The 23,138-nt window shown below is 40.6% G+C and overlaps 1 long non-coding RNA gene across 1 annotated transcript in view; it reads right to left on the bottom strand.

Moving 5' to 3' along the window:
- Positions 1-7,651: 7,651 nt before the first annotated feature.
- LOC141407138 (uncharacterized) overlaps positions 7,652-23,138 on the bottom strand; it is an 84,284-nt gene continuing 68,797 nt past the window's right edge. The window contains exon 2 of the long non-coding RNA XR_012414528.1: positions 7,652-10,056. This is a non-coding gene — a long non-coding RNA (uncharacterized lncRNA). The remainder of the gene's footprint in view (positions 10,057-23,138) is intronic.

The following is a 23,138-nucleotide window of genomic DNA, read 5'->3' as shown; positions in this document are numbered from 1 at the left end:
ACAAATTAAGCTCCAAATAATGAGAAAGCATCAGCAAACTTTATATATTACACATTAATGTCTATCAAATACGTCAGTCTAATAATTGTGTTGAGATGGTCTGGACCTGTGCTGTCCAATAAGGTATGAAACACCTGTGGCTACTGAGCACTTGTGATATGCCCCAAAAATAAAGTGTACCCAAGATTTTAAAGACTTAGTACCAAAAAAAGAATGTAAGCTACTTTATTGCTATTTTTTTAATATATTACATGCTGAAATATTTTTGAGATATTGGGTTAAATAAAATACCTTATTAAAATTTATTTCACTTATTTATTTTGACTCTTTTTAATGTGACTACTAGAAAATATAAAATTACCCATGTGGTTACATTATATTTCTATGGGACAGTGCTGGTCTAGAGAGTTCTCACACCCATACCTATCAAGGATCACTCTTCTCAACTGCCTTTCATGCATGGCAGTTTTCTTAGCCTCTGACTGAACATTGTATGGCCCATGGACCTGTCCCAGAGGCTAGATACCTGAAGGTTCGATACTGCCTGCTGCTTGAGGCTGGGCTAGGGGCAACATGCCATGAGGAAGAGCAAATACAATGAGAGCCCGTGTCCTACCTGTTGGTCTTGTGCACATTTGTATTGGATCCCAGAGAGGGAGTGAAGTAGTTAAAGCCATAATATATCAGTAACAAATCATAGGAATCCAATACCTGTGTCTTTGTTCAAATGACTCTACTTTAATTTGGTTGATTGGCTGATTTCTGGCATGTGGTGTGCCTAAATAGTATAATTTCCTCTTGACTCAATTGAATAATTTGAGAATTTGGAATCCAGAGACATGCTTGAGTGTAGGCCATGCATTTTCTAGCCCTTGAGCAAGTTATTTTACCTTCCTAAACCTTGGTTTCCAACTCTGTGAAACAGGGATAGTGATACTTGACTGTGTATTGCACAGAATTACTACAAGGAGCAAATCAGAGAGTGGGCACCTTAGATTTATGTGGACTAGACCCTAGGATGAGTTCTTAAAATGATAGTAGTTGAAGGAGCTGCAGAAGATTTGACTTCTGAATAATTGAAATATCCCAGAGAGCATCCAGTGGCTGATGAACTGTTCTTCTTCTCTCTGTTGACTTCTCTTTGTGACTCAACACAAAGTCCATGGTACAGTATACACCAGAATACGTGTTATTGTTGAATGAGCTTAAATAAGTGTATATGCAACATATTGGTTAGTAAGAGAACTATCCCTATGGGTTTGTTTGTTTTTATAGCTATGCACACATTTTCATTCTTGAGAACCCCAAGGAACAAAATGTTATTGGCATCCTCTGCAGAAACAAAGAACAGCTGCATTTGTCTGGGACATTTCCCAAGCTGCTCCTTCCCCTATGTGTGAAAGATGCTGTTGATCTATCGACCTAACAATGAGGAGAGAGACTGAGTTCCTACCACTCTCCTTCACAAACACTCGTGCAGAACCGGGTATGCCACATGGATACTCTAGGGTGTCTTATGACCCCATAGCAATGCTGTTCAGTAAAGTATTACCTGCACTAGCTTTCCCCAAAACACACAGTGGAGACCATGGAGTCCCAGTGGAGGAAAGACCTGGAACATCCCTCCTTCTACCAGCAGTGGTCTCCTTCCGACAATTGATGCCATACAGAGTGTGAAGCTGGTAGAGTCTTGAGTGGTGATTCTCAGCCCTGGCTGCCCATTAGAATCTTTGGGACGGATTTTGAAAATACCCAATGTCCAGGCCTTGATCCTGATATTCTGATTTAAGTGAATTGGAACAGGGTGTTGGTACTTGGAGCTTTATAAAGCTCTCTAGGGTTGAGAATCACTGGTCTAAAATCAGGACTAGAAGCCCTGTCTCTCAATTTCTCATTCAGATAATCGGTGAAAATATGGGCTTCAGACTCAGACATCTTTGTATGTAGAATTCTGACTTATTTGTTCATTAATTCAGTGCTTGAATGAACTATTGAAATTCTCAATTTCCTTGTTTCTAAAATGGAATAACACTTATCTCAGAGCATTTTTAGAAAAATTAAGTGTCAAGACTTATGTCTATTTATTGTAAGCAACTTGAGGATAGGGACCTTCTGGTAATATATATAACATTTAATTGAATAACTGTGATGCGTCAGATGCTATACTAGACACAGCAAAGGCAGCGATTATACTATCTCACTTAAGCCTTACAAGACAACTATATGTGAAATAAAGAACGATTCTGTGAGATGAAGAAAATAAGATACAGAGAAGTCCACTGTGGATGCCCAGGATCTCACAGGCTACAGCAAAGCTAGGATTTGGACTTCCATTTTTCTGACTTGAGAGTTCATTATTTTAATTGATGCACTACAATGTCTCCCTAGCCTGTGCTAAATGCTGCATCATTAGCCCCTAGCACGATGCCTGCCGTGTGAAAGGTACTTAATAACATGCAACAAATGGATACAAATGAAAAGATGTAAATTAATGAATGAAACACCTAGGTCATGGTAGACAGGTAACGTTAGTTCTCTTCTCTATTGATTAAATCTCTCCATTAGTCTATCACATAAAAAGGGTTTATTTTCATCAGAGGCAGCATCCAATAAGGGAAATTATAACATACCTTATATTATTGCTGTTGCAAAATGTGAAACTAGACTTGCAACAAATCAATCCCATTCTTTCGTATACTATTAGGCGGGATATGATTTTAACTTGGAGTATGTTGATAGCTCCAGATAAGAAAAGCAAATACTTGGCCAGATGTGGTAGCTCATGCCTGTAATCCGGGCACTTTGTGAGGCCGAGGTGGGTGAATCACTTGAGGTCAGGAGTTCGAGACCAGTCTGGCTGATATGGTGAAACCCTGTCTCTACTAAAAACACAAAAATCAGCTGAGCATGGTGGCTCATGCTTGTAATTCCAGCTACTCAGGAGGCTGAGGCAGGAGAATCACTTGAACCTAGGAGACGGAGGTTGCAGTGAGCTAAGATCACACCACTGCACTCCAGTCTGGGCGACAGAGCTAGACTCTGTCTCAAAAAAAAAAAGAAAAGAAAAGAAAAGAAAATATTGGTTCATGCCCAGTTTTAAACTCTTGTTAATCTTCCAGATTACTATTTGGATACTGACTGTCAGAATGTATTATGCATTTCCTACATGGATTCTGAACACAGCTGTGTTAAAACTCTGTGGGCTTATTTTAACACATTAGAGCAGCTTGGAATAGTTGGAAATACACAATAAGTGGAGTCAGCCAGCCTGAGTTCAGGTTTTGGCCATCTACTTACCAGCTGTGAAGCTTTAAGCCCAAGCATCTCAAATGAAGTATTCCTGGCCTAGAGGTTTGGGACATTACGGTGGAAGGTCTCACAGATTCAGGGTAAACATGATTCATTCATTCATGCATTCACTAAGCAAATACTTATTGAATGTCAGGCATTGTCTCACAAGTGAAATGAATAAGACAGGGAAAATTTCTGTTCTCATGGAGCTTTAGATTCTTCAAAAGGAGACATATAAATAAAATAATTTCAAGTACAGATTAATGTTATTTTTTCAAATGATAATATGAAACTATTTTAAAAGCCTGATAACATTGATTAATGAATGCTGATAGTTGACAACCAGAGTACACTTTTTCCTTTCTAATAGTACCTTGTTTTCAATTAGGTATCTACCATTCCTACAGTCTACCTATGGAATGGGTCTGGTTGGCTCATACCAGAGATATTCAGCTTCTCATTGGTTTAGGATGGCCATGTAACCTAAATAGTTTAATCAGGGTAAATCTCAAGACTCTGGTATTCTGGTGTGTAGTGTTGGTATTAAAGTTTTTTTGTTGTTGTTGTTGTTCTGCCTTTCTGCTCAGAACCAGAGGATGGGGATGTAAAACAAAAACTTTTAGAGCCATTTTGCCACCAGGATGGAAATAGTTTAAGGATGAAGCTGACATTACAAAGGTGCAGGTAAATGAATTCCATTCAAAAGTGGACTTTCTCTTAAGCTTGCCTTATCTCTGAATTTCAAGTCATAAAAGCAAATAGATTTCCTTATCATTTAAGCCAATTTGAACCAGATCTTCTGTTTCTTGCAACCAAAGAATTCTCTAACTGATACAGAATTTGGTTCCAGGAGTGGGATGCAATTAAATATAAACTCTAAAACATAGACTTGTCTGAACAGATAACTAGGTGAAAAGCCTGTTGAGACTCAGGCCATATGTCTGCAAGGTACATCGGCGAAATGGTAGGAAACATTCAGGATTTTGGATTACAGTAATGTCTTATAATAAAGAGACAATCTTAAGATGAAGTGGCCTATCTAAAAGTAGAGAAGGAAAAAATATGGCCTTACTTAGGAAGACCCTCTCTGAGTATGAACTACAATCCAAAATGACTAGAATCTAGTGGTGTTGCAAAGACTAAATACTCCACTCCAAATTAAGGTTCATACATATAAAAACAGGAGGTAAGATGGGTGCAACAGATAACACTAACCCTTCAGGCTACTCCCAAATACTTCCTACTAAAAAGTCTCCATCTGACAAAGCAAACAAGTACAGTTGTGATAGAACCTGTATTAGTCTTTTCTGCATTGCTATAAAGGAATACCTGAGGCTGGGTAATTTATAAAGAAAACACATTTCTTCTGGCTCACATTTTCTGCAGGCTGTACAGGAAGCATGGTGCCGGCACCTCTGGTGAGGGTGTCAGGAAGCTCACGGTCATGGCAGAAGGTGAAGGGGAACCAGTGTTTCACACGGTGAGACAGGAAGCAAGCAGGAGGTGGGGGAAAGTGCCACATTCTTTTAAACAACCAGATATCCCATGAACTCAGAGTGAGAACTCACTCATTTCCATGAGGAAGGCACCAAGTCATTCATGAGGAATCCACCCCCATGACCCAAACACCTGCTCCTAGGCTCCACCTCCAATATTAAGGATCGCATTTCAACATGAAATTTGGAGGGGACAAAACTTCCAAACCATATCAGAACCTCAGGGCAGGGAGCAAGTCATTATACTCCAAGTTATTGTCAGAAACTTCCAGAACAAGAGCCAAGATAAAAGTAGCAATTACACTAAAGCCTGACGGGATGATGATATAACAGAGGCCTCTTTTTAGGCAGTGGAAATTCCTGACTCAAAGAGAATGAGCAGAGACAGGCTCTCTGTCTATGGTTTCTAGCCCATGGAAGTGATTTGTGAAATATACTGATGATAACTAAGTTTTGTAAAGAGCTATTGTATTAGTCTGTTTTCACGCTGCTATGAAGACATAACCAAGACTGGGTGATTTATAAAGGAAAGAGTTTTTTTTGTTTTTGTTTTTTTGAAACAGAGTCTGGCTCTGTTGCCCAGGCTAGAGTGCAGTGGCACGATCTTGGCTCCCTGCAAGCTCTGCCTCCCGGGTTCACGCCATTCTCCTGCCTCAGCCTTCCGAGTAGCTGGGATTACAGGCACCCACACCACGCCCGGCTAATTTTTTTGTATTTTTAGTCGAGATGGGGTTTCACTGTGTTAGCCAGGATGGTCTCGATCTCCTGACCTCATGATCCAGCTGCCTCGGCCTCCCAAAGTGCTGGGATTACAGGCATGAGCCACCGCACCCGGCCAAAGGAAAGAGTTTTAATGGACTCACAGTTCATCATGGCTGGAGAGGCCTCAGGAAACTTACAATCTTGGCAGAAGGGGAGGTAAACATGTCCTTCTTCACATGGCAGCAGAGAGAAGAAAAATGAGTGCCCAGCAAAGGCGGAAGCCCCTTATAAAACCATGAGAACTCGTGAGAACAAACTCACTATCACCACAACAGGATGGGGGAACTGCCCCCATTATTCAATTATCTCCACCTGGTCCCTCCCATAACACATGGGGATTATGGGAACTACAACTCCAGATCAGATTTGGGTGGGGACACAGTCAAACTATATCAGCTGCATTGCTAAAGAAATCCCAATGCTGGACAACCACAGTCCATGTCTGCCTAAGCCCTAAGGCAATCTCAGGCTCTGTAAAGTTACACACACAGAAAAGGAAAAAGGGATGCTAAAGTTATGCAGCCCCTGGGAAGGAAAACTTCTCTAGATATGGCTGTGGGGGTCAATGAACAGAGAAGAGTCTCCCAGAAGTGAAAACCGGAGGCTGCCAGACTGATTGACTAAGATACTCCCCCACTGTCAGAGCATTATCAGACCATAATGCTGAAAGAAAGAAAGATTGTCCTCAGTATCAGCATCTCTAAGTCAGAAGCTCAAGATTCAGCCTGACTGATTGGATTGTTTAAGTCACGTTCTTATCCCAAGTCACATACCCATCCTAGGGGATTATGTCTTGTATGTACTAGTGTCCAGTGTGTGCATATGTGTGTGTGTTCTCAATTCTCTTTGTAATTAACATTTTTTATTGAAGTCATTCTTGTTCTTCTCTTGATTGTGTATTGAATGTGTTGGTGATTGATAAATTTGCTTTAGCCATAGTTTTGTCTAACCACAAAGAACTACATTCAAAATGAAATAAGATTTCATACCACCCAGAAGTCCTGGACTTGGAGACAGATGCTGTAATTGGATAATACTTTGGTTGTGCATTTTTAAGAGACAGAGTGAGAATGTTTTATTTAAATATGGACATTTTTGAAAATGAATGTATGGGAAGATGAGTGTATGTAGGTGTTCAATAGTCAAAGAGTTGAACTTTCTAAAACCACTTCTATGTATACAAGGATTTAGCAAATAATATATTATTAAAATATTAGGGTCGTGTTTCCGACAGTCAGAGAAAGGAGTTACAAATAAAGATGGGAAGCTAGAATGAACTCTGTAGTGTTGAATTAGAATTGGAGGTATCAGCACGAACTCATGGTTTTTAACTTATAGATACATATAGAAATAGACACTGATATATGCATGTGTGTTCACACATGTATTTCCTATTTCTGTCTGCAAAGAGAGCCTAGAAGCAATGACACCCAATACCAATTAACATACCAATTGCCCAGATTTTGGTTTCTTAATACCATTTACCAATAAAAGTTACCAGGTTTCTTGGAGAAAGTGGCTGATTCTAGGTCTGAGACAGGGTAAGTATAAGATGGCCATGAATTGTCTTGTAATGCCAGAAATAAGAAAACACACACACACAAAAAGGTTGGGAATATGTCAAAAGAACACAGGAGCCTACTTGAAGAAACTCCCAACAGTCAAATCTGGGACTATTTGAGCAAATAAAATAATGCTAGTAATGAATTATAATCCAAGGAATAAAATAAGAATGCATGAGACTATACTGATATTAACAAACAAATAAATGGGAGAGAAGAAGTACAGTAGAATTCCAACTAATAAATATAAATTTTAAAATTAGTGAACAAAACTATGATGACTAACAAGATATTTACATATGTCAAAATATGTCACCTCCCGCATCTTCTATCTGCTGGATTTATCCCTATTTGAGCCTCCCTGTATTGGTTAGCTTTCACTTCATAAGTTTCATACTAATTACAAAGAAAAAATAGTGACATTATAGTAGGGAAACATGGCAGGCACCATGTTAATTTAGTGATCAAAATTTTCATGACCTATAGTGTTCCAAATTGGCATCATATGTCTAATTACGATGCACTAAGATGGATACAGCATCACTCTGTAATATTTATTCCAAAAACGTATAACCCAAATTTAAATTGTGAGCAAACATCAGACAAACCCAACTTCAGTGTCATTTCATGAAATAACTGACCAAAATTCTTTGAAAATATTAAGGTTACCAATAATACACACACAAAAACCTCTTCCAGATTAAAGGAAACATAACAACCAAATGCAAAGTGTGATCCTGGATTATGTCCTGAAGCAGTAAAAAGAGATCGTTAGGATAATTGGTGATATTTGAATAAGGTCTATAGATTAGATAATAGTATTATATCAGAGAAAATCTCCTGATCTTAATCATTGTACGTAGTCTTGTTAGACAACAACATTTGGAGAATCTTGGTGAAGAATATGGAGAAAGCCTTTGTACAATTTTTGAAGCATGTTTGTCAATAAAATCATTTCAAAATGAAAAGTTTTTTTAATTTAAAAATTAAATTTAAAGACGTCAAAAAAACTACTCAACCTTTAAAATATTTCCATGCTTATCCCTTCTTCAAATCCTTTCCTGACCCCTCATTTATTGTAATTCTATACTTATGTTTACTTCTATATTATAATGGTTTCTATTATGACTCAGAGTTCCATAAACTGGCAGCCTGTGGGCTAAATTGGCCTTCAGTTCTTTTCTTTTGGCTGGCACAAAGCCTCCTCCCTAAATCCTATTTGTCATAGCTCCCCACTACTCCTTATTGTCTCAGTTATCAGGCTGGGTTACTCATTTAAGATATTTCTTTTTTGTTAGTTTAAACCTTTCTACCAAAATCTTGAAATCTTGTGTGATAACTTATGCAAAATGTATTTCCATAAATAACTTCAGGCTCTGTTCAAATGATCATATTCGCTGATTCATGGGATCTGAGTTAATGTGCACTTGAATTTTATTACATTATGAAAATAAGTGCTATTTCATTTTTGACTCAGAAATAGCCATTAGTCATCAAGTCCTAACACTGATCTTTGAGGTTAATAGCAGTTTAGATCAATCACAAAGTATATGAAAATGAGGAGATTCAGAGAGATTCTGTGTTTACTCATTTCTCAGAAACCTGATGGGCCTTGCTCTAGGGATTGCATCATCTCTTCCAGAGTCTTCTCCTACTCCATAATCCAATCACGTGGGAAGCTTTTTAGATATTCTTTCAAAGCTTTTTTCCAATGCTTAAAAAATACCTAGACCCTACTCTCAGAGATTCAGATTGAATTGCTGTGCAGTGGGGTATAGGCATTATTAGTTGCTTCATAAAAGGAGGACCTATGGCTTCCTCTTGCCCAAAGTTTTATTTCTGAATCGCTGAATTCATTTCTCCCACCGCTTGGTCTCTTCTTAATCCCACAGACTTCCAAACCCAACTTCAGTGCCATTTCATGAAATAACTGACAAAAATTCTTTGAAAATATTAAGGTTACCAATAACACACACACAAAAACCTCTTCCAGATTAAAGGAAACGTAACAACCAAATGCAAAGTGTGATCCTGGATTAAGTCCTGAAGCAGAAAAAAAGATCATTAGGATAATTGATCTAACTGTTCATGCTTCAGTGTCCATCTTCAATTTTCTCATTGAACTTGACTTCCGGCATTTTCTCTTTTGTGGCTCTCCATTGGCCATAGTAGGGTCACCCTCTGTGACCTGCTTTAGGTTTTCTTAGGAAACTGCCCACACACCTGGGTCCAGAGATTTTGCTACCTCAATGTCACCTCCCCCATCTTCCATCTGCTGCTGGATTTATCTATATTTGAGCCTTCCCGTATTGGTTAGCTTTCTCCGCATTAAAAAAAAACACCTTAAAACATAATGGTTGAACACAATCAAATGATCCTATGGAATAACTAGTATTTCTTCTAGTCTGAGCCAGTTGGGCTGGAGTGGAACTCAGTGACATCTTTGAGACCCTCAGCTGGACTGGCTGGGAAGTTTGGGGCTCCTCTCTGCATAGTCTCTCATCCTCTGGTTGGTCAACCTGGGCTCATTCACGTGGTGATGGCAGGGCTCCATGGAAGCAGCAAGAGAGGACAAGCCCTAGGGAGCGAGTGTTTCTCCAGGCCTCTACATGCATTGCATGTGCTGATGTCCCATTGGCAGCCACAGTCATTCACATGGCCAAGCCCAGAGTCAATGTGGGAAGGGGCTACTTGTAGACTGAGGGCATGAATCACTGGTGGCCATTACTACAAAAGTAGACAATCGCCTTCCCTGTAATTCCAATTATTCATGGTCCATTCACCCGCAAAAATATTCTGATTCCCGCCAGGACCCCCATGAACTGCATTCAATTATAGCATCAATTATGGCAAAGTCTAGGATCCTGTGATTTCTGTCAAGTCCAAATGAGGATTAGGCTTCTCACATGCATTTCCTTGACTGTGACTTCCCTGGATCCAGAGACCTGTAAATTAAAGAGATAAGTTATATGCTCTGCACACATTCAACAAACAATAGTGAGACAGGGATAGGACAATGGCAGTAAATACGTCCTTTAAAAAGGGGAATTAAAAGAAGACACATAGCAGTCACCAATTCCAATTCATAATCCTGCTGGGCACATGTTGCCAGGTCCCCCTATTCTGACAGCAGGATCCACTCTGCTCTAGGGGAGTAGCTCCCAGTCCATTGTTCTCCATTACTCTTGACTCCTCCACCCGGGCTCTGGGCCTTTCCTCCTGAGACAACCTTCCTTTTCCATAGAAATAGCCCGTGTTGGCAGCTGAATAGCCTTCTGAGCCTACTCCTTACTCAAAAAAATTGTGGGACCCAAAGTCATTTTTCAACTTGTGAAATCTCACAGCCTTTTACTCCAATCTGGCTAGGTTCCGCACCGCTCCCCGCCCAGTAAAATTCTCTTTAAAATATAGGTCTTCTATTATTTTCACTTAAGTCCACCACGTGCTCCAAAGCCACATCCAAAATTCTTTTTGTGAGTGGCCTCTCACTGCTTTGGGCCTGTCTGGCTGCTGTGGAACACCTGATGATTCTTAAAAGCCTTTTTGTCTACCTGAGATGTTCCATTGGGAATCACTTTGTAAAACACAAAACACAAAATTCAAGAATAAGCAAGGTTCCAAAAAAGAAGAAGGGAACGTTTCTGCAAAGGTAGCAATATAGGGAGAGGCCAGGAATTTGTAGTGAACACATCTGGGACACTCAGTTCTTGCTGGATGCTATGTGGATGGGTGAAATGAGATGAAAGGAACAAGGTTGAGTCAACAGCCAGAATTTGGCAGCTACCATCCCAAGGTATATTTAGCATCCAGGAAAGTTTTTTTTAATTTAACATTATTTTACAAGTATTTGCAAATTATTGCATGGTATTTATCATATATTATTTGAAATGGCTGGATGGTTCTCCATCAATTTAATATATCATCATTTACTATTCCCCTACAGTACTACATTTAGGCAGTTTTGGTTTTCTGCTGTTTAAATAACTGCTATGATCATCTTTATACATTTTTATTTTTAAGTCATTGATTATAATGCATTTTCCAATCTTTCAAGAATTAGACCACTGGGTAACATATTTAAGGCAAGTGACTTAAGTGGCCAGTGTTTTCTAGAAGACTTACACCAACTCTCAACCCTTTAATCTACCTGCTAAAGTCCACTTTAACCTGCCTGTTTCCCTGAAGCCTTAGCACCATAGAGTTTTATCACTTTTCTTTCTTTTTGTTTTTCAAGAATTTAGCAGACACAATGGCATCTCCTGATTCCTACTTGCATTTTTAAAATATATAAATAGTACAATCATTTTTTCTTTTGTACTATTTACAAAACTAATTTTCCTTGTGTAAAGTTAGCTCTAGTCCTAGAGTGTAAAAGATAAAAGGCCCAGCTGCAAAAGATAGAAATGAAAAAAAAAAATCAAACAATAAAAAAATTAACGGTGGCTTTTTTCTTTTTTCTTTCTCACATAAAAGAATTCTGGGGATAGCCCAGGGCTGCCAGGAACTCTGTATTGTCAGCAACTTGTGCTTTATTAATCTCATCACTCTGTTATCCTAGGTGACAGCTTCTACCTTATGATCTGCATTCCAGTCAGCGGGAAGGAGATGGGGTGGGAATGTGATAAGCCACTTCCCTTGAAGGACATTTTCCAGAAGGTGAATGCCACTTCTGTTTTTATCCCATTGGCCAGCACTTAGATTTATTTCCAAGAAGAAAAAGGAGAACAGATATCATGTTGACCAGCAGTCTCTGTCACAGACAGCTAATCTTCACCTTCCACTACAGCTGAGAAATTACCAGCATGGGAGGAAAAGGTGGTGCAGTTTAGCAGAAGAAGTAAATGTGAGAAGAGAGCCAAGACTTAGACAAGCAAAGAGAGACAGGTGTGCAGAGGTGGGAAAATACCACCTGTGTGAAGTCAGCTTCTCCCTGATTCTAGACTCTTGGCTGCTTCTCCCTCAGCCCTCTCCGATAGACCTTCCATGTCCTCCCCAAATTTTAAACAGTTTTTAATGCCCAGCTCAGATCTCAAATCTTCCCTGACCAGGACCAGACCAAACAGTAATTTGAACTTAAACACCAAGCTGAGTCTTCTTGAATATCACTTCTGTAAGTTTAACTGACCCCAAGAGATTACAAATACATTGCAAACAGACATAGTACCTTGCATTTTTCAGTGGCCACCATCCCCTACCAATGTAGCTTTCTATGTTCTCTTATCTCAATTTAGTCATCCCTAGCTCTTCCCAAATATTCCGTTTGTTAGGAATCCAGGATTTTAAAGTTCAGTTAATGTAATTTTCCTAAGAAGGTAGCGGGTGTTTATTTACACCGTCAGCTTTTGTGGACTTATACTTGGTAAACAGACAATATGGCACTAGGATAAGAACACTTGGAACTTAGTAATATGACATGATTTTCATTTGGTTGTTTTGTCTTCATTTCCACAGACCTGCTTTTTAGATAACCCACAGTTGCCAAATTGTGTATTTCTGAAAATCACTGTGTGTGGCTTGAAATTATCTATTAGAACACATTATGTATATGGAAAATTGTGAAATGATGCTTGATAATCAAGATGCAATAACCTGCTTCAGGAAAAAGGGGTATTTACTCATTTTTTCACAAATATGTAATACATACTAAGTATCCACTACCTACAAGGCACAATGCCAGTTCACATCATGTCAGATAATATGGGGGACCCAAAGATGAATCAGGCCAGACCAGGACTCTGCTCTCAAGAAGGTTTTAGTCTTCTAGGTGAGAAACACATACATATATGCTAGCACATAACCCTTTAATTGTTCCTTTCACTGTTAGAAGGTGGAAGAACCCCAGTGGCAGAGGGAAAACCTTGCCATAGGTTGATCAAGCACAAACAGGTAAACTAAGAATGACTGAAAGCAGACCTTGACTTTAGCCGCTGAGTCACCTCTCAGTCTATAGACTGTGGGAATTTAGGCACAGTACTTATTTCTCTTCTGTAAAATGAGGATAATAACACTGATATCACCCTCAATACCTGTCTTGTTAGTCCGCAGAAGTCATTAAAGATTCTGCTAGGCACAACATGCTGTAATATAGCTAATGGCCTTATTAAGCAGGCTATAAACTACAACTTGATACAATTATAAATGAATACATTCTTTTATAGCTACAGAATTATTCAACAGATCACGCATTCCAGATCAAATGGGTCAGCTTGCTTCACTTCCAGAAAGTTCTTGGCATTTCTTGAATTGTCAGGCTGAGGCTTGAAGAAGAGGGAACCCCTGAATTCCGGAGTCAAGGTAACCACAGGAAACCCAGGTGCTTGGGCGTTCCTCTTCCCTGGTTGCCACTAGAGGAGGCCCCCAGACCTGAAATTACCTCTATTGGCAGCCAGGGAAGGGAGTAGGGAAGAAGCCATGTGGGTAGACAGGATGAGAAATTGGGAAAAGAAGGTGAGAGAATGCCAAGGAAACCGTGTTTGGCCTAGAGATAGTGTCTAAGGTCAATCCTTTTCCTTCTACCTTTATCCTGGGAAGTATAGCTAAAGACTGAGGAATCACTATCTTCTTCCTTCCCTTTTCTACATCTAGTTCTTTCTGCTCCACTTTGGGAATTCTGATGCTGCAGGAACAATGGGAAGGGAGCGTAGTGGGGGTGGAGGTGAATACCAGCAGGATACCTTGGTTCTAGCATCTGAGCTGCTCATCTGGACAATCTAGCACCCTCCAATTCTGCACTTCTGTCATGACCACACTTGAGACACTCTGTTCCTCCATCTCTCCTTGCAGAAACTGGGCTTTAAAGGTGCTTCTGAGCTATGGACCCAGATTAACTACCCAGCAAACAAAAAGTTATATTTGGGGCACTTTTCTAGTTGGTGCCTTAGGTATTTGGAGCTTATTGTGTATAGCAACCTTGAGATACTGAAGAAGACTGGGGTAGGTGGGAAAAAAGGCAGAAAGGACGCAGTGGGCAAGAGCATAGGAGTGTCCCCTCTGCCCCCACCTACTGCAGCAACAAGAGGCAAGGCCTTTAGAAACTGTCTACCTCTCAGTTGCAAATGATATATTTGGATGAACTCAGGTCATTGTGTGACAAATGAGAAACCAAGGCCTGAAGTCCCAAAAATGAGAGTTGTGCCTAGAAGATTGAGGGTAGGGAGAGAGGAAGACTGCTATAGTGGGGTTGTTGAAATGGGGGACCCTAGATCTTTGGCTTGAAGGAAATGGACATTGGGATAAGTGCAGTCAAAGAACTGATGATTGAGAGAGGGTGCCCCAGAGCAGCCCACTGGTAGGGGTTACTAGGTCTCAAGGGGCACATGGGCACGGGTAATTTAGAGAATTACATTCCAAATCCTAGTTTCCATATATACTCTTTCTCAAAGCTGATCACGTTTGGACACCCCTTGGCTGTCATGCTCGTTCTCATACTTGATTCCTTTTGTGCAATGGCCTCAGTGGCACTTTTTAAAAGGAAAGTCTACCTGTCGTGCATGCCAAATCTCACTAGGGTGTACTGTCCCCCAGAGGAAAGCCCTGGATGGTGCCAGAGAGGGTCAACCTGAAATATCGATGCCTGTGTCTCACATACATACTTTGCATTGATTTTAAGTAGGAGGAGGTGAAAGATTAACATTATAGTTTCAAATTGAAGCAAGCTAGATGGACATATTTTCTTAAACATTTACTCAAACTCATGGGTGAACCATTTCTTTCAACTTTTGCCAAAAGATTGTGTACTGTAACTTCATGTTTATTTTTAAATTTGGATACAAGTCTCCTGTTTGCTTCAACTTCTCTGTAGATTTAGTGGCACAACGGCTCCTCTTTTTTTGCTAATAATTTCCACAAAATATCATCTTATTCTAGCAGTAAGCAGCATTCATTCATGATACACCAACTTATCTTTTTATTTAAAGTCTAATTTCCTTTGTATGTTTAATGGTTATTTGAAAATGTTATATTATAATGGCTTTATTTTATGCAAGTATGCACTAATATAAATTGTAATGATAAACCAATGTAGAATATTTATTAACAAGCATAGTCTTCTGGCGACAGACAATTTCAACTAATTTTGTATTAATAATAAATATTCAATCTAGAAAAAATTAAATATGTTAAATTTTAACTTATTAACTTATTTTGCTGCCAAGAATTATGATGTGGTGCTCAATAAAAGATTATCAAGTTTAAAAGCAGCTTACACTAAGATAAAATTCTGTGGGTAACATAAGATAGAAATATGAGTTCAAGGAGAAAAAAATAAATGATGGAAAATTTCTGACTGTTACAAAAGAGCTTATTCATGTGCTTTTTGAATATAAGAAGGTGGGTATTCAATACATTTAATTGAATGATTTAACAGTTTTAAAAGTCAATGTGCCAGAAATTATATCCTCTTTAATTATTTAAACCTGCAATAAACATTTTATATGTTAATTTAAAAATGTGTGATGGGGATACATAATTTTTCCAAAAATATTAGGAGGTCCCAGAACAAAGCATCGTGTCCAGCCCTGCCCTAGCGAAAAGGAGATGAATGTGGAAAGGGAACAGGGTGGGGGAGGAAAAAATCCCACTCTGGAATTTTGCCCAGAGGCAGGGAACATACCTGTGTCCCCTGGGCTCTCTGGGGTGCCTCTGCCTTGTGGTGAGGGGATCTTGTCTGGCTTTCTAAGAGAGTATGAAGCAGATGAACCTCCTGTGCAGACACTTCATTCTGCATGGTATTTGCTCAAATTGGCATCCCAATGGACTACAGTGGTATGTCCTTGACTCTGTATGGTACCGTGCAGTTCATCCTGGAGTGGTCAATACCCTACAGGAAAACGCTGGTGGAGTGGGATATGGCAGGGGAGCAGCTAATCAGATGCCCCGGAATGCTAAAATCTTGGCAAAACTGCCAGACAGATGAAAACATGTAGTGTTATAAAACTGCATGATGGAATGGATAAGACACATGGATGAACTTCTCGTCCTTCGCTGTCTAGAGCCCTAGGAGACTCTGAGCACCGAATTCAGGTTTCTCCATGCCTCAGCCTCCCAGACACAGATGGGCCTCTAACTATCCCTGTTGGTGGTGCCTGCCCAGCCCTCTCCTTGACCTCATCAACCCTCTGCCAGTGCTGCATGCTCCATTCATTGCCATCTCGTCTCCCGTGGCTCCCCAGAGTCTGGCCGCTCGCTTAGGATTTTTGCCAGCAAATGCTGACTTGGCAGAAGATGCACTGGGTTTTCTGGGTTAAAAAAAAAGGCCAGTCCCATCCCATGTCAGTTTTCCAGCTGCTCCAGAAGTTATTTCCATGGTATGCCCAGTTCTCATAAAGTCAGGCTGTGTCCCTGGATGTTGACTTGGGGTCAGTATTGGGAGGAATGAGGCAATTGGGAGAGAGAGTCAGACCCACTGACACACCCCGTTGGCAACAACAAACAGGACACATGGAAATGAAGGGAGTTCTTAGGCAGCCACAGCCCTGTGGTCCCCATGGCTCTGAAGGCCAAAGGAAATATGTGAGAGTGTGAGGTGGCTTCTGCATCTTGGAGTTAAAACAATAACCTCTTCAGTCTTCCTTTTCTTCATGAAACCTAAAGTCGCCTTCATGATGGGCAGGTATCACTGCAGCACAGCCCTTTAGACCAGGGGTCCTGAAGGTGGAGTCTGAAGTCAGCAAGGTGGAAGCTATTTCCACCATGACACTCAGATGTTTTTTCATGACCACTCTCTCTCAAGAGGATCATGGGATTTTCAGAGGCTCCATGATATATGGTGACATCCTCACTCTGATGACAAACAGAAGCTGTGCTTGTGTGTTCTTCCGTTTTAAAGATTTCTCAGTTCTAATTTCTACTACAGTAAATATCAATAGACATGACTCAGTAGATATCACAAAATATCTTTGGTTGTTTTCAGTAATTTTTAAATGTATAAAAGAGTCCTAAGAACAAAAAGTTTAAGAACTGCTGCCACAGCTCTTATGTTCCGGAATAAGCTTCCAAAAAGAGGATAGGAATTGCTTAAAATAGCACTGAACTTGAGGCAGAGTCAGGAAGAAAACTCTGTACCACACCACACTGCCCAGGTTTGCTTCAACTTTAATGAATGGGATGCCATTAGTGTTCATGCCTACCGTGCTCCACTCTGAAGAATGTTAGATTTCCCTGAACGAAGACAGGAGCAGGACCCTCTGGGACAGGAGCAGATCCGATGGAAGCCAGCAGGAGAATCACTCAGGGCTTCAAGGTGATCACATGGGAACAGTCAAGGAAAAATTTGCCTCATCTCCTGGATTCCAATTATAATCTAATCTGTCATGGCTAAGATTCCCTTCTTTCTGCTAAGGGACTGCTCCTACAGTCTTTGCGGACATTGAGGGACATAACAGTTGGGGTACACATAAAAGAAGTCTTAGAAGTATCTAGTGCATTTGTCCATTCATTCAATGATGTATGTACAGTACCTGCTGTGTGCCTCAGACAGGTGTGAGCCCCAGAAATACAGCAGCCATAAGATAGATGCGGGTCCTTCTCTCTACTGGGATGGCCCATCCCCTCCATTTCAGATGCCAGAGGCTGGAGCGACCTCTGGGGATACAACAGAAATAGGTGGCACATTTATGGCCCCAAATGATCTTATGGTCTTCTCAAAGAAATGAGATTTATATTCAAAATGATATAAAGATTTGGATGGCAAATCATAGGTATTCCACAGTGGAATAATAAAACAATTGTTTAACTGCTTTAACTACTTTAAGGGCAGTTTTTTTTTGGGGGGGGGGAATCATTAAGGGGGATAGGGTTTTTTGATTATTTTCATTTATTTAATATTCAATTTATTGGCCATGTATGGAGGAATTAAATAAGAAATTATGATGGATATGTATAATCAAATGGAAAATTGGTGTAGAATTGATTGACTAGAGACATAGAGTGAAGCTTAGGCTTTTAAGTGTAATCCCAGCACTTTGAGAGGCTGAAGCAAGAGGATTGCATGAGCCCAGGGGTTCCAGACCAGCCTGGGCAACACGAAGAAACTTTATCTCTACAAAAAATGCAAATATTAGCTGGGGAAAGTGGCACTCACTTGTAGTTTGAGCTACTTAGGAGGCTGAGATGGGAGGATCACTTGAACCCAGGAGGTAAAGGCTGTAGTGAGCCATGAATACACCACTGCACCCCAGCCTGGGCCATAGAATGAGACCATGTTTTTTTTTTTTTAGAAAAAGATTCAATTTATCAAATTACACATTTGAAACTCAAGCTCCTAATTGTGAGGTTTTAAGTTCTGCCTATAAATAGAACAAGATCTGCAAGCCCAGCAAATTTTAAAATTACATTTGAAGTCCTTAAATTAATATTTTGTGTCGCTTATAAATTCAGTTAAACACCTTTAAACATTTTAAGCTGCATGTACAAATTTAATATATTTTATTTCCTTTTTAAGTAATTCAATTGCCTGACTTAACAAAATTATCCGATTATCCTGATTACTTAAATAACCTCTTAAAAGTTAACAAGTCACAACCTTGTAAGTATGGTTAAGCTTAAGTTTCTAGTTTTTTGCTTTTTTTTTTTTTACTTTTTAATATTAGGTAAAACTTAGCAATATTTTCACTTAAAATTAAAAGTCTAAATTAGTTACTCAATTAACATTTTAATTGAAATGTCAAGACTGACCTATTTATAATGCACATGCCTAAAATACCAAATGTGCACCGATTCCTAACACAAAAGTATTAATATTGTGGAGTTGATACTCTCAAACATTTCTATATCCAATTCTACCTCCTTCTGAAATAAGACTTAGCTGGGGAATAATCTGGGTCATTCTGTCCAACTCTGGGCATCACTTTCCCATGGAAATTTTTGCTTTACTTTCTCAACTTATTGGAAGTTGCACAGCAATCAAAGATATCGGCCTAGATCTTTGTTAGATTCTTACTTGTTGCCTCAATCTTGAGAACACTCAAAAGTGGTGCCCCTCAGCCATGGTCTTTACAGTCAGGTGACAATAACTTATTCTTTTGCTGCTCAAGCAAAATTTCAACTTCTGCTCAAAATGGCCATTTAATTAGATGTTGCTTTTCTTTGGATCTTAAGATACGTGAAAGTATCTTATGTCAAACATAAAACACCCTTGAATTGAGGAAAGCCTGTATTCTTCTATTCCCCCTATTTGTAGAACTTCATAACTCTTAATAATGTTAACATGTGGTGTCTGTTGTGCTAAGGGTAATGACTCTTTTCCATATGTGAGAAATGAACAGTCCTACTTGTACTTTATATTTACATTTTGACCCCTTCCACTCCACTCCCTATAATCACATTTTAATTTGAAGCCCCGGTCTTCAAGGAATTTAGTTGTGCATTCTTTTCTCTAACTCTACCTTAAGCTCTTTAAAGAGTTACATTCACCAAATAGATCACTTGAAATCCTTCTCAGCACCTAGCACAGGATGCCCAGTGTATTTGTCAACTTAGCAATGTTTGATGAATTAAATAAGGTATTACGATAAAAATGTACAATCAAGTGGAAAATTGGTGTCAAGTTGATTGAATAGAGGCACAGAGTGAAGCTTAGGCTTTGAAGAAATTTAGCAGCAAAGTGGATGTAAAGATACGTAAGGTCTAAGGAAGAATTCTGTGGGTTGCTGGGAATAAGTGAGTCAGAGAAAAAAAATAATAACAAAGGCACTGAGTGTGTAATTACTATTTGCCAAGCTCAATTTCAAATGTTTTATATGTATTAACTAACTCATTTAATCCTCCTAACATTTCTGTAGGGTAGACACCATTATTATTGCCCTTTTACAGAATGAAGAAACTGAGGCACAGAAAGGTTAAGTCCTTTACCGCTATACTGTTTGTATGATAATTTACTTTAAATTATTTCAGTGTGCACCAGGCATGGTGGTGCACGCCTGTAATCCCAGCACTTTGGGAGGCCGAGGCGGGCGGATCACCTAAGGTCAGGAGTTCAAGACTAGCCAAGCCAACATGGTGAATCCTGTCTCTACCAAAAACACAAAAATTAGCCAGGCGTGATGGTGGGCACCTGTAATCCCAGCTACTTGCGAGATTGAGGCAGGAGAATCACTTGAACCTGGGAGCTGGAGGTTGCAGTGAGCCAGATCATGCCACTACATTACAGCCTGGTGGACAGAGCAAGACTCCATCTCAAAAAAAATAAAAAAATAAATAAATAATTTCAACGTAAACTGCAGTGCGACATTTGTATATATAACTTTAGCCCTTGGGGTAGGTAGTTAGCATTTGAAGTCTACTAATCAGGAATCTATACTCCAGAGGTGGCCATGTCTGCCAGGCCCCTTCTACCCAGTCTTGCCTGGCTGGTTGATATAGTTTGGCTCTGTGTCCCCATCTAAATCTTATTTCCTATTGTAATCCCCACGTGTCAGAGGAGGAGCCTGGTGGGAAGTCATTAGGTCATGGGGGTGGCCTTCCCCTTGCTGTTCTCATAATACAGTTCTCATGAGATCTGAAGGTTTAAAAGCAAGGCACTTCCCTTTTCACTCTCTCTCTTGCCGCCATGTAAGACTTACGTGCCTTGCTTCCCCTTTGCCTTCCGCCATGACCGTAAGTTTCCTGAGGCCTCCCCAGCCATTTGGAACCGTGAGTCAATTAAACCTCTTTTATTTATAAGTTACCCAGTCTCAGGTAGTTCTTTACAGCAGTGCGAAAATAGATTAATACACTGGTCCTGCTGTCAAAGTATCGTTCCATCTATGTGCAAGGTGCTTGTCAGAGTGCTTGAGGACAGAGCAAGCATAAACCAATTTTGCAATAACAGATGTGTGGTAGTTTGGTGCCTGCTTGCCAGTGAATATTTGTACTTTTAGCAGAATTTGACCTCAGACTTGCTGTCATGGTAACATAGGCTTGTTAGAGGTTGTGAAGGACTGCTCTACCTCTGATCACCAGAGGTTACTAATATCTACTACATTGCCGAAGGCAGTCTGCAACTGCCCCAGGTCACACATCTGGCAGGTGGCAGCATCAGCACTCACTCTCAGGCCACCAGCGCCCTAATTAGCATGCCACACTGCCTCTCTGGAAGGGGATTGAACAGAAGCGATCAGGGCATGAGTGAAGGAGCAGGGTTTTCAGGCAAAGGGAGGTGTTCCAGGGCATAGTTAGAGGCAGCAATGTTTTAAGAGAAAAGATTTCTTTCAGTCAAAAAGGGAGACAGAGAAAGGTTTGAAGACAGAGGGTATCACTGTAGGTAAGTTTAGAGGCAGAGGGAGGAAATCAGAGCTTCAGCCTGGTGGATCATATTTCCTTGGAGAAGTAGAATTCAAGGGCTTGGATTGAAAGTAAAGGTGGTGGGGTTGGTGCAGTCTTAAGTTCAGGGGTAATGGGGAGAAAGTCCCTTCTGTGTTTCCCATGTATGTTCTCACGTGAAGAAGGGTTGCCCAGGCCCAGGAGCGTGGAGCTTGTAGGAAGGGAGGCCTACGGAGGCTAAGCATGGCCCCAGGGTCATGACGGGGAATGTGTTCCAACCTCTAGTACCCTGTCAAGATATCAAGACCATCCAGTGGAAGACCTGAGATACAGCCTGTCCTAATGAACAGCGAGAAGAGAAACAAGGCACAGCCCAAAGGTCCCAGTATCCAGAGACACCTGCTCAGCAGGACTCAACTTTACCTCAAAGAGGAAGATGATAAGGCCCTTTCCTGTCCCTGTCCAAAGTGTGCTGGAGAGTTTAGGATGCTCACTGTGAATTTGAAGATTTGCTGAGGTCAAAGAGTAGGACAGTCAGTTCTGGAGGAGACAAAATGACTCTGCATTTCGTTCCTCTGCAAGAGCTGATTAATAATTCAAGGCAATGCTAAGTAAGTGAGTTCTGCCAGGTAGGCTGGCTCTGAGCAGGGACCTCCCGGCGGGTTGCCATGGGACTGTGTTCTCAAAGAAAAGACCCCCTGTTCGTCTTATATATTCCTTAGTGTCCCTGGCACTGATCCCACACAGCTCCCAGGGAACTCCTTTTCAGCCAAGGGGATGAATGCCTGCTACAGAAAGGCCCTGGAGGAACTTCCAAACTCAGGCGGAAACAAGAATGGTTGGAGAGGCCATGTGACTCTCTCTTGGGTATTTGCATTGTACTAAGAGGACAAATAGAGGGGTCTTGCTAAAGAAAAGAAAAGAGGTAAAGAAAGTAGGCTGCCTGGCTGGGGAATCCCAGGGACCTAACTCAACCTCACTACTGCCTGCTGTCAGTGAAGCCTTCAGAGTATAATATAATATAATATTCATGGTATTCATATAGGTTTCAGTATAAAATATTTAGTTTGATAAAAATGTGTTACAGCAACTCAGTCATAAACTCATTTAGGAAATACTGGCAACCAAATCCAGGTCTTGCATGAGACAAGGGAGTGGAGGTTGATCTCAATAAATCTCTCATTCATCTTCAGCAGCATTCCCCAAAACACAGAGTAAGGCAACAGCAGCAGGGAGTGCAAATCCTACTCAGTGAGCTGAGCCAAACCCCCCCTGCTGACTTAGAGTTAGTCACTCCTTGGAGTCAGTGTGGACTGAGAACTCTCTGGCCACCCAGGGAAAATTACACATATTATTTTATTACAACAGATGTCCCCACTTCTTTGTAAAGGAGTACTCCCTTTTATTTTCCCAAAACCATGTACCTGCGGGTAGCAGGCATGATACCAGGGAAGTCACCGTGTTTGTGTGTGTGCGGGTGAGGGTGTTGTGGATGTATGAATTGGTGCAACAGACTGAGTGTGTCCCCCCAAAATTGATATGTTGAAATCCTAACCCCCAGTGTGATGCTATTAGGAGGTGGGCTTTGGCAGCTAATGAAGTCATGAGGGCAGAGTCCTCAGGGGATTAGTGCCCTTATGAAAGAGGCCCCAAAGACGCCTCTCATCCTCCTTCTGCCTCGTGGGGAGGCAGTGAGAAGACGGCGGTCCGCAGTCCAGAAGTGAGTCCTCACCAGATCCTGACCATGCTGGCACCCTAATCATAGGCTTCCAGCCTCCAGAACTATGAA

This window comes from Macaca fascicularis, chromosome 6 (genome assembly GCF_037993035.2).
Source record: "Macaca fascicularis isolate 582-1 chromosome 6, T2T-MFA8v1.1".
In the NCBI taxonomy this organism is placed as follows: Eukaryota; Metazoa; Chordata; class Mammalia; order Primates; family Cercopithecidae; genus Macaca; species Macaca fascicularis.
This window is presented reverse-complemented; position numbering and strand designations above follow the sequence as displayed.